Here is a 13,120-nt window from a genome sequence, read left to right as displayed (position 1 = left end):
GTTGATTTGTAAGATTTGGTGAAATGTCTGCGCTACCTTTAAAGTGTATATTGAGTGAAAATGCGGAATACGGGTTGATATAAAGAGTGGTTTTCTAGACTCAGATAATTTTGAATAAGTAATAATTTTTACCGCTCTCTTCGTCAACCGGATCACAGGTTCGGCATATATTGGATACGTGTTACCCAATGACTATGCAATAGATTAGTTGGCTCTGCATAAAAGCAGTGTACTGTATGCGAAGCATTGCAAAAATTGAAACATTCTCGTGCTTGCATCAAATATGGCATCCATAAGCTGACTTTGTGCAAACCTGTTTACTTGATTTTTCCAGTCATAATCAAAATGTATACAAAGATATTTGGAGTTATTTGCTTCTTGTAGTGGCACGCTATTTAAATACAATGCAACATCCTTGTAGTTTAACTTTTTTTTCCTTGAACTACATACAGCGTATTTAGTTTTCTGAATGCTGACGGAGAGATCATTGTTACTGGACTAATTAAGAATAATTTCTAATTCTTCGTTTATTTTATTGTTAAGCTAGTTTATTGTGTCTCCTATAAAAACTAAGCAGTGTCATTGGCGTGCATTATTGTTTGGGAATACTGTAACGAATAGTACACCAAAAACACTCGGGGACCAAGGAGCTACACAGCCGGTAGAGCGAGCACGAGCAGGAAGAAGATTTTCTTCGTCCTCTGCTTCTATCGCCTGAGTTCCCTTCGTCCTCCTCTTCTATCACCTGTGTCATTGCTCCCTCCCCTGCAGCATCGCCCCGATGCGGTCATCGTGCGCTAGAGTGACGAGCAGAAAGCGAGCGTGCTAGGGTGAGGCACGAGGATCACAACATAGAACAGGGCACAGCGGTCAGCCTCAAGTTCAATCGGGTGGTCGGTCGTGGTACGGCTTCATACGAACGACGTGCACAACGTCGGTAAGCTTGCGTCTGTGGCATGAGCTGGCTTGGGTGGCGGGTTGAACGTCGTAGGTGACGTCGCTAATGCGGCGGAGGACACGGTATGGGCCGAAGTATCGACGGAGTAATTTTTCAGACAGCCCGCGGTGACGAACGGGCGTCCAAATCCACACATAGTCGCCTGGCTCGTAGGCAACGAAGCGCCGTCCCTGGTTGCAGCGGCCAGCGTCTAGTTGCTGTTGACGGTGTATGCGCTGCCTTGCCAGTTGCCGCGCTTCTTCCGCACGCTGCACAAAAGTGGCGATGTCGAGGTCAGGGTCACTCTCGCAGTGGGGGTCAACAGGCAGCATAGCATCCAGCGTAGTAGTAACTCGACGGCCGAAGACAAGCTGGAAGGGAGTGAGCCGCGTTGTCTCCTGCAGTGCCGTATTGTAAGCGAATGTAGCGTATGGCAGAATTTGGTCCCAGGTTTTATGCTCTATATCCACGTACATGGAAAGCATGTCGGCCAGAGTTCTGTTGACCCGTTCCACCAAGCCATTGGTCTGCGGGTGGTACGCCATCGCACGTCTATGGCTGGTATGCGTCAGTTTCAGCACAGCCTGGGTTAGGCGGGCTGTGAAAGCTGCCCCACGGTCAGAAATAATGACCGCAGGGGCGCCATGGCGCAGGACGATGCTGTGGACAAAAAACTCGGCTACTTCGGCAGCAGTTCCGCTCGCAAGCGACGTGGTCTCAGCATAACGTGTCAAGTCGTCCGTCGGAACAGCGATCCACCGTTTTCCAGTGGATGACTTCGGGAAGGGGCCAAGGAGATCCATTCCAACTTGTTGAAAAGGGATCTTCGGTGGCGCTATTGGCTGAAGAAATCCGGCTGGTTTCATGGGTGGAGACTTCCGGCGTTGGCAGTCGCGGCAGGTTCGCACGTAGGTCTGCACTGATGGAAGTAATTTCGGCCAATAGTACTTCTCCCGAATCCTTGACAGCGTGCGACTGACTCCCAAGTGGCCGGCGGACGGCTCGTCGTGACAAGCGCTCAAGATGTCAGGTCGTAACCGGGTGGGCACCACGAGTAGAAATGTTTCGGTGGACTTTCCAAAGTTGCGCTTGTAGAGAACGCCATTTCGCATGGTGAAGGATTGCAGGCCACGACGAAAAACACGCGGAACCCGACCACTGTGACCTTCCAGGTGCTCGATGAGCGGCGCTAGCTCCGGGTCCGTTCGTTGAAGCTGAGCCACATGGGATGGGCTAAGGGCACAAATGAGAGGAAGATCTTCGGTGATTTCTTGCGGAGCGTGGTGCACGGGCGCACGTGATAAGCAATCCGCATCTTGGTGCTGCCGGCCCGACTTGTAAACGAAAGTCACGTCGTACTCTTGCAAACGGAATCTCTACCTAGCCAACCGGCCGGACGGATCTTTAAGGTTTGCCAGCCAGCATAACGAGTGATGGTCGCTGACAACACGGAAGGGTCGTCCGTACAGGTATGGACGAAACTTGCTGATGGCCCAGATCACCGCAAGGCATTCTTTCTCTGTCGTCAAATAGTTCGCCTCCGATCGCAAAAGTGTTCGGCTCGCGTAAGCGATAACGCGTTCCACGCCATCCTGCCACTGGATAAGTACCGCCCCAAGGCCAACATTACTGGCATCGGTGTGTATGTCGGTGGCGGCGTCTTCATCGAAATGGTCGAGTATCGGGGGGCTGTATAGGCGGTTGCGGAGCTCCTGAAAAGCTTCTTCTTGGTCGCTTCCCCACAGAAAGGGTATTTCGTCTCTAGTCAGTGCTGTCAACGGGTCAGCTATTCTGGAGAAATCGGGCACAAAGCGTCGGTAGTAAGAACAGAGGCCCAGAAAACGTCGAAGTGCCTTCTTGTCGGTTGGACGCGGAAAACTGGAGACGGCAGCAGTCTTGTCGGGGTCCGGGAGAACGCCTTGTGAGCTGACAACATGGCCAAGGAAGCGAAGTTCCGTGAAACCAAAATGACATTTCTCGGGCTTGATCGTTAGTTGCGCGCATTTCAGGGCTCGAAGCACGATGCGCAGCCGGTCCAAGTGTTGACCGAAGGTAGGCGAGAAAATGACGACGTCGTCCAAGTACACCAAGCAAGACTGCCACTTCAGACCGGATAAAACGGTGTCCATCATACGCTGGAACGTGGCCGGCGCCGAGCAAAGACCAAACGCTAGCACCTTGAACTCGTATAAACCGTCCGGAGTCACGAAAGCCGTCTTCTCTCGGTCTCTCTGGTCCACCTCTATCTGCCAGTATCCGCTTTTGAGATCTAATGAGGAGAAGAACCTGGCGTCACGTAATCGGTCGAGGGCATCGTCAATCCTGGGAAGCGGATAAACGTCCTTTTTGGTCACGTTGTTTAGTTTCCGGTAATTAACACAGAATCTCAAGGTGCCGTCTTTCTTTTTGACGAGGACCACGGGCGACGCCCATGGGCTTGTTGACGGCTGAATAACATCGTCTGCAAGCATTTCATCGACTTGCGTTTTAATGGCTTCGCGTTCCTTAGGAGAAACGCGGTATGGGCGCTGGCATACAGGCGGCGTGGCCTCGTCTGTGATGATGCGATGCTTGGCGTCAGGTGTACGACCGACCCTGGAGCTGGTGGCGAAGCAATCTGCAAAATCTGCTAGAAGAGCAGACAGAAGATTCTTCTGCTCAGGTGCCAAGTCCGGGTTGATTTTCACGGTCTGCAGGGCGTGGCATGGTGCGGCCTCGTCTTTAGGGCTGGCTCCGACGGCGCATAAATCAGGAAACACAATAACTTCGTGAAGTAAGGCAACAGCCGTGTCCCTGGCGAGGTGCTGAACCTCGTTGGCGAAGTTCGTGAGTAGGACACTAGTACAACCGTTATGCAACTGGACGAGGCCTCGAGCGACGGCTATTCCCTTCGCGAGCAACAGCGGGAGGTGGCTATCCGCGATACCCTCGTAATCGTGGAACAAGTCATGTCTCACGAGAACCAGGACGCTAGACCGTGGTGGCACCATCACGTCATCGTCGACTATACGCAGAGCGTTGATTCCCGGATCTCTGTCGGTATGCGCCACGGCCTGTTTCGTCGAGAACGTGATCCGGCCTTCGTTCAGATCAATGACAGCGCCGTTCGTCTGCAGAAAGTCGAGGCCCAGGATCAAGTCCCTCGAACACTCGGACAGTACCACGAATTCACAGACGTACAGAAAACCACGGATGCCGACCCTTGCAGTACACTTGCCAGCAGGGGTAATCAGGTGACTCCCAGCAGTACGAATGCTCGGCCCAGACCATCGCGTCAAAACTTTCTTTAATTCTTGGGCGAGGGCACGGCTCATTACGGAGTAATCGGCACCGGTGTCGAGTAAGGCGGAGACGTCGACTCCATCAATTGTTACGTACAAATCGGAGGTAGCGTGTCGGATGCTGTCGCTACCTCCCCCGGCGAAATGGCGCATCGGCGTGATGGTGGCGGAGGATCTTCACATTTCCCTACAGGAGCGGCCGTGCCTCCGGAGCCTCCCGGCATTAGTTTTCCCGGCGTGGGCTGGGCGAACGGCGTCCGGAATAGCTTTGCGCTCCGCGGGGACTTGGAGAACGGTAGCGCATTGGGGAAGGATGATCGAGACCCGCGGCGACCGGATGTGACGAGATTCTGCCGCTCCAATAGGTGAGAGGCTATCTCAAGTGGCCTTTCGCTATTGCGAGGGCAGGGGTCGTCCGGGGCGAAACCCCGCAGGCCCACGCGGCGGAACGGGCACGCCCTATAAAGGTGACCCGCCTCGCCACAATGATAACAGAGGGGCCGACGGTCTGGAGCCCGCCACACTTGACTCTTACGCGTCCGCTCGTAAGCTGGCAGAGCGGGGTCACGAGGGGGACCCGGTGGCCGCACTGATGGAGCCGCGGCATTGATGGTGTAGCCTGACGTCGGAGCTTGACGGAGTACAGACGCGTACGTGGGTCTTGCGTCAAGCTGGAGGGGTACCTCAGATGCTTGTTGTTGGGCTGCGAGGCGCACCTCGTCGCGGACGACGTCAGTCAGCGACGCGAAGGATGGCATGTTAGAAGGCGTCCGAAGGGCTTGGAGTTCCTCCCGGACGACGGAACGGATGAGTTCGCGTAAGTCGTCCGGGGCGCTTCCGAGATGCATAGAACAGGTGTCTGGCCCGAAGGCGTTGACGTCACGATTGTATTGGCGGGCTCGTTGCTGTAGAGTCTTCTCCATGGTGGCCGCCTCGCTGAGAAACTCGGCCACAGTGCGCGGTGGGCTGCGCACGAGTCCCGCGAATAGCTCCTGCTTGACACCACGCATTAAATGGCGAATCTTCTTGTCTTCCGACATAGAGGGGTCCGCGCGCTTGAAAAGGCGGGTCATGTCCTCAAAGAACATGCGGACACTCTCGTTCGGGCGCTGGTTGCGCGAGTGTAGCGCAGCTTCAGCTTGCTCCCGACGGTCGGCGTTTGGAAAAGTGGCGAGCAGGTTGCGGCAGAAGGCCTCCCAGGATGGAAACGAAGCCTCATGGTTTTCGAACCATGTCCGCGCCGACTCTTCGAGAGCGAAATACACGTTGTGGAGCTTCCGCTCATCGCTCCACCCGTTGTAACGGGCGACACGCTCGAATGTCTCGAGCCAGTCCTCGGCGTCCTCGAACACGTCGCCATGAAAAGACGGGGGTGTTCGTGGCTGCTGGCACAGGATGTGAGCTGGAAGCCTACTCTCAGTTGACATGGCAGCTGGCTCCTCCGACGTCCGAGGCTGTGTCGTCCTGGTGGCTGCCGGAAGGGGTCCGAACTCTGGGGACTCTCCTTGCAGGCGGCGGCCGCAGCGCTGGTGGACCGGGGTGAGATCCGTGATCACAGGTGGGCTGCGCGGGTCTGGAAGCGTACCCAGCACTGCCTCCACCAGATTTGTAACGAATAGTACACCAAAAACACTCGGGGACCAAGGAGCTACACAGCCGGAAGAGCGAGTACGAGCAGGAAGATTTTCTTCGTCCTCTGCTTCTATCGCCTGAGTTCCCTTCGTCGTCCTCTTCTATCACCTGTGTCAATACTTTAATGTGGTTGGAAAATCATTCACGGATAACAAAAACAAAATTGATCCTTGAACTGACCCCTTTGGGCCCCCAGTTAACACGACCTGTGCCTCAGAGATCACGTCATTCATCACCACATGCTGAATGTGGTTTAAAGGTAACTATTGAAAAATTTTGATATTTTCCCTCTAAATTCATACTTAAAGCGTTCACCTACAAGAATTGTATGATTAACTGTATCAAATGCCGTTTTTACGTCTAAGTACACAACTATAGCAATCTTTTTGTCGTGGAAGGTTCTGTTTATAGTTCGGATTAGCACAAGAGCGGCGAATCCTGTTCATCCATTCTGTGTAAACCCTTGCAGAATAGGGCTTATAATCTTGTACTTGCCGATAAACTTCTTTATTTGTATACGCAATATTTTTCAAAAACGGGACGTGAACCCACGACCTTCGCGGACACGAACCCACCAATTTTTCTTAGGTCTTGAGTTTTTGGCTATCTTGCTGCAGCCCAACAAGATGGCATCATTCGGGTAACCTGCTTCTCTTAATCTTTTAGCCTGTTCGTTGAAGCTCTGATCAGTCAAATGGTCACAAGATTTGGACAAAGCAGAAAACAACGACGAGACAACAATTCCTGTTTTTACTATTTTAGAATGATGTGACATGTAGTTCAACAACGGCTTGCCGGCCCTTGGCAAGTATTCCCAGCAAATATGTCTTGTATGAACTTCCAGGCTTAAATCTAAAAACTGCAGCTTGTTATCGGTCGTAACCTCTGTGGTGAATTGCAGACCATGAGCATTTTCTTTAAGCGCTTTCAGAACATCACTCAACTGTCTAGGAAAATTAGTTTTATCAACAAAGATTAAGAAAATGTCAACGTAACGAAAAATCCGCGACGCCATCCCGGCCAAGTTTGCTTGAATACTCCGATCTACGAAAGATAAAAAGATATCACTTAACACCGGTGCCACCCTGGAACCAATGCAAACACCCGCTTTTTGCGTGAAAAGCTTACCTTCCCATTCAATGAATATAGCCTTTACATAAAATGATAGTAATTCATGGAAGCTAGCTACTGATATGCCACAAGCCCTTATATATTCTTCATCGTTGTCTGCTGTGATGCATCTTTCCACCGCACTCATCATTTCATTGGGAGGGAGAGAGTAAAAGAAATCATCCACGTCTACACTAAATACATTACAGGGCCCTGGATTATCATGCTGAAGAAATTTTACGATGCTCTCAGAGCTGTGAGCCCTAAAAGTGTCAGTAATAACCAGCGAAGCCAAATGCTTCGGTAGGTATCCGGAGACTTCACATTGCCAAGTACCCTTCTCCGTCACAATCGCGCGAGATGACAAGTCAGCCTTATCAGTATTGACTGAGAAAAAGACTTAAACAAATGCCTTTCGCTCTTTTCACTCCTGCTCTGAGTCGGTCAAGGTTCGGTTCTTCAATTAAACGCAGGGCCGAGTTTTTTTTTGCTCCGATTTATCCTGGGTCGGAACAAAGTTCTTCTGGACAGCTAGCATCGCCTTAGCCGAGAACATTGTTTCAGGCACCGAGAAATCATGTAATATGTAGGGCTCGTTGGCATGAGAATGGCTGGAATGAGACGGAGCTGCCGCAGTAGGCGTTGTCCTGTTTCCGTGCGACTCAGGCGGTCTAATTGGTTGGTGCGTTGAGCCTCTACTAATTCGATCACGGCATTGTGGGTACAAGTGGCCAGGAGACGTTTCGTGCTAACCGTCCGTGGAAGACGTAGGGTGGAGGTGACAGTCGTGCGTATTAGGATGTCTGCCTGATGTGTTTGGCGCTGAGTGAGTATGTGGTGTGGGAGGTGGTGTCTAATGCGGATATTAATGCATTGTTCACATTGGGGCTCTCACGTTCAGACAACCGATGATTGCGTGCGGCCACGCGCCTTATTAGTGCAGCGACCTGTTTGGTCTGTCTTTGCAAGATGTGAAGGGTGGCGGTTGCATCGAGTGTATTGTTAATGAGAATGCCGAGAATCATCACCCGAGACACAATGGGCACTGGATTCCCGTACATGTCCTGCTCAATGGGGGGGGGAGCTACTGGGGAGGGGTTTCAGCTGCAATAGTTCCGTTTTCGTTGGACAGCGATGGAAGCCTGTGTTTGCTAAATGGGCGGTGGTGATGTCTATGGCAGATTGCAAGATATCCTATGCTGTCCCAAGGGATCCTCCCGTTGTCCAGAGGGTTATATCATCTGCGTATATGGCTGTGTGAAGCCCTGGGATAGCAGCAAGGGCTTTGGCCAGTGGTGCTAGGGCAATGTTAAAGTAAAGGTGATAGGACCGCCCCTTGCGGGATTCCCCGTTTAGGCAGGGAGAAAGGCTGGAAGGCGATATCCCCAAGTTCTGTAGTTTTGCGTACTTTAGGGATATTGCCTCCCAGCCTTTCCTTCTTCCTAACTGAGGAACTTCTTAAGCTACATACTCTCCCTCTGCCTGGCGCATCCTCTCCCGCATGGCCTAGATGACCGCAAGACCTGGGAGGACTGGGAGACCCTGCTGCGCTCGGAGTACCTGGCCGTGCAGACCATCGCCACTGGCCGGGCTGCCAGTGTTGTCGACCTTAGGGAGATAAACACTTCAGTGAAGTGGGGCGTGCGGGAACTCAAGGGTGTGCCCCAAATTCCTCTTCTACAATGAAGTGTTTCTTTCTCTCTCTATCCCCAAGGAGGAGTTCGGCAGTGTGTCCATGAAGGAAGGGCAGAACATATTGCCATATGCAGGTGCCGCAGCCTGAGGTGGTAGCCCCTACTACGGCACCTCTTGCTTTCTTCTCGCATTTCCTCCTCTATTCCGTTCCTCACGGCGTGGTTCAGGTGTCCACCGAGATGTGAAACAGATACTGCGCTATTTATTTTCCTCAAAAACCAATTTCAAATTTAACTGTAACTTTAAGCTTAAAGGCTTGACGTATTAATCACCGAAAGCTGATTGGATTTAGCGATTGAGAGGTATGGATTGGAAGGCCCGTTTTCACGCTTCACAGTCGAATGCCTGGTTGGACGTCTATACGCTCACGTGCATACCTGGCCTTCTTCCACTCGCGGCCCTCGCGTTTAACGCGTTCCCGGCGCACTGCACAGGCGCCAGGGCCCGCTTGCACGAAGCAAACAGTCGAGTTCCCAGTGTTGTCTTATTTGCAATTTAGGCCTTTCGTTGGCACTGGGGAAAGGCGCATCACTGGCTCAGTGGAAAGACGCCTCAATCGCGATGTGACGTGGCGGTGGTGTCCGCCAGTTATGTGCCTTTCCTACTCTCAGAACCGACGAAGGATTTACACCGTTGTTTTGCAGGAATGGAAAGGCTCAGAACTGGCTCCCTGGCTCGGAGAACATATCGGTATCACTTTGAGGAAGATGGCGTATAGTGTTCAACTAACGTCTTACGCGTAACCCATTACCCGGCTGCTGTTGTGTGTACGCCCTAAATTGATTCCCCTAAATGGCTTGTACAACGCTATTACAGCCTGCGTTGTAAAACACTGTGTAGAAACGGGACACCAGTGGCGACACCTCTCATCACCCCGGGCGGTCACTTGTTTCTTTACGAGCTGCATTTTCATGACGTTCTCGAATCATGAACCAACCCAGCTTCGCACGTGTTGACGGGTTCTATACATTTTCACAAGGGGTAATTTCCCGTCCGTGACGCAGCCTCTTTCAAGTCTAGAGGAGAAAACTGGGTCTTATCCTCTCCATCCGGAGCGTCACAGTTCTTTGCTGCACTATGAACTATGTACAGCGTGGCATCTTGGTTCCCCGTAACGATTGCGCAGATGTTAAAACAACTCTTACCGCTTTCAGCAAGTGTTGAGTTAACCGAAACCTTTGTACTTTACTTAAGAGGTCCCTGTACATTCTCGCTGTGACATACCTCATACCCGATATCGGATGCCGCTTGATACAGTAGGCCTTTTTAACCCCGTGGGTCCGCCAGCTGTTTGGCCTTAGTTGTCCTTGGGCAAAAAAAAATGAAATCGCCGTCGCTGCTACGCAAAGAGAAATCGTCGAAGAATTCACGTAGTGATTCTGACTATAGAAGGAGTGGTTAGGATCCGACACCTCGTTACCTGCGTCGCCAAGCGTGTGTCTGCTTAAAGTGTGAGACGGGCCCCCTGAGGAAACGACTGCTGAACTCCTTCGAGTCTCTGTCCTTGTTACAGGCGAGAACCCCAATTACGCTCTCCTCTTGACAACCGGAACTCTTTTCAGCTGAGGCTATCAAGTTGAAGCGCGCAAATCGGTGCAACAAAGGCCATTGGTATGATCTAATCAATAGAAAGGATCAAATGAACATCTAACCGGTAAAAACTGCTTAGTGATATCGTACTCTTCATGTACGAGACCTAGACCTAAGGTTGAGACCAAGTGCAATGATCTAAATCATCGCTGTCTTCCTCACCACCCCAAATGTGTCCACTGCAGAACAAATGACTCTCCGACTGATGCCGACAATCCTGAGCTAGCGGCGGCTACCGTGCCCGTCAAACTTAATAATATCCGCCCCTCCACCTCCGTCTGCACGTTTGTCTTACACTGGAATGCGACCATCAGTTATCTCCCCACTGTGTTGTTATATGCCCACGACAATTTATTCTTGATTTCTTGTAGGATGTCGCTACCTCGTCTACGTTCTCTGACGTCCTCTACTGTCTTCCTTTCTCTTAACGTTACCTCTGTCACCTTCCTTTGCATAGCTCGCTGCACTGCCCTGGATTTTATTTCAAACCTTTCCGATAACTTCCACGTTTCTGCCACATATATATGTTAGTGCTACAGGAGCCAGAGAATGCCTGTTACGTGCATTACAATTGAGGGATACTGCACTGCAGTCCTAAAATACAGAGCGCCAATCTGATACCTTTTTCATACATCTGTATTACTACAACCTTTAATAATAGAAGTAATATTGGAGATCTGCGACCGACATAACAGCTCTCCGCTGAAGACAGCGTCAGTGTTGTCAGCGGTTTGGCGGGCGTGCCCCAGAACCGCTATACCTTTGTAGATTGGTCACCTTTTGCTGCGTAGAGGTGGGTAAGTAAAAAAATTTATTGATGAACGAAGTAATGGAAGGCGTTAGGGGAGGTTTGGTTGGTGTGGTAGCCGGTTAGGCGAAAAGGTGGCTGTCGAACTCCGTTATCAAGTGTGCCAACGTCGCGCCATCGCCGGGGTCGTTCAAAACATAAAGAGGGGAGGAAAGGCGCCGCGACAGTCTCAATCTGAACGGCTGGCACAAGGATGGAGGATGGAGTGGAAAAAAAATTGGAGGCGACACAAACACCGCCTCGAGGGTATGACGCGATAGCGTAACGGGTTAGCTTCAATACACGCAGAAGGTCATTCCCTACTTAACATTCACAGATACCTGGGAGTCCTCATACCAGTACTGAGTGATGCGTTACTGCCCGGCATTCGTAGGTGCTCTCAGCGGTGGGCCTTGAGCGGCCCCGGTTGCTCTTCCCGAGCGACCAGTCATTCACTTAAAGAGCTCTGAAAGGCGCTCTCAATAAAGTTGCGGTATGTCTGAGTTGATAAAGGACGCCGCTTCACAAATATCCTCCAGGAGGAATTTTTCAAATGCGTTTTGCGGAAGTGCACCGACTCCTGTCACGTACTCCTATCATGCGCGGCGCATCACCCCACTGAGTAAAGCTGAGATTTGGGCGAGTTGGTAAGCATTCATGGTGGGTGAACAGCGCGACAAAGACGGGACAAAGTCAAGACAAGCGCTGACTAGCAATTGAGAGCTTTATGCGGACAAGTTTCACAGGCACAACCAACAAAGAAGGTCGATTGCAGGTACGACATGTGTCGCCCTCCGTTGACTGCAAAGAAAATGTTGTAAACCAGATACCCTTCAAGTGCGGTGCTGCCTATGTTGGGAAAACAGGTAGATGCCTGAATAAGAGGTTAATGGAGCCTTAATGCGCAAGAAAAAATGACCCTCTCTGCCATGTTGCCGCTCCTTGCGCTAGATGCAAGTGCAAACAAGAAAAAGAACATGAAAGAAAACCAGAAAAAGATGACCCGGCTCCTGGGACAAAGTTTCTCGCCTCTGCGAGGTTTGCAGCTCTCGAATACAGACCAGTGGGAAGCCGCAATGCTAAGTTCCGACTCGGACACACAGGTCCGGGTTGGGACAAGAGCTCTGGAAGTCGCCGAACGCCACGGTCTCATGGCCACCTGATGGCGCTATAACCCCACCCCAACTGCTACCTTGGTCGACGGCAATAAAGTTTATCCTCCTTATTCTTCAGTGCAAAAAATGCAAATGCGAACCGCTGTGCAAGAATACAGCAGTGCTGTTCTATCATAAGAACAAGGTGACGCGCGAAATTGTGGAATCATATCACATCCATAATCTTGGAGAAAAGTGCATCAGCAATCCTTCTCTCACTTTAAGTGCCAACGAAATTCAATATCTTGACTTGCACGTGTCATAGGTTGTTTACCCTTTTGCAGTTTTCTGTTTTTATATTTTATTGTTTGCGTTCACTATATATTAACATTTCTCGTTCTTAAATAAACTTAGTTGCTAGTCAGCGCTTGTCTTGCCTTTGTCCCGCCTTTGTTGTGCGCAGCATTCCTCATTTATTTCCATATTCTGTATTTGCACAGATTGTATATTATTTCCTACCCCTAAATTTTCTTACTATCGCGCCCCCTCTCTTTCTCTCTCCCTGTCCTCTCCCTGTCCTTTTATTCTCGCTAGTCGCAGCTCAGGTTTCGATGGTCGATGCTGCGATTAGCAACATATTTTTCTTTCATTGTTATTTTATTAATCAATAACCACTAACATCAACTTTTGTGGACGCTGAGTTAGTTGTAGTTAAAATATGAAATGAAAACTAGTTTTGAAGCGAAAAGCTTCACTACGCCAGCTTTTCGAGCCGTCAGCGGTGCTGCAAGTTTGACCCACTGATCTCCACTGTGTATTTCAGTGCAAAATGTCGCATCTTTCTCCCTTCCGTCCTCTGTTATTCGCGTTTTTTTCGTGTAATTTACTGCAATATCTGAGGGATAAGCCAGCTGAACGCGAGGAATGTGAGCATTGTTTGGGGAACCCTGTGACTTCAGAGGAACCGATGAAAACAGGCATGCAGGTCTCACCC

This window comes from Amblyomma americanum, chromosome 1, assembly GCF_052857255.1.
Source record: "Amblyomma americanum isolate KBUSLIRL-KWMA chromosome 1, ASM5285725v1, whole genome shotgun sequence".
Taxonomy (NCBI): domain Eukaryota; kingdom Metazoa; phylum Arthropoda; class Arachnida; order Ixodida; family Ixodidae; genus Amblyomma; species Amblyomma americanum.
Note: the sequence above shows the minus strand (reverse complement) of the source record.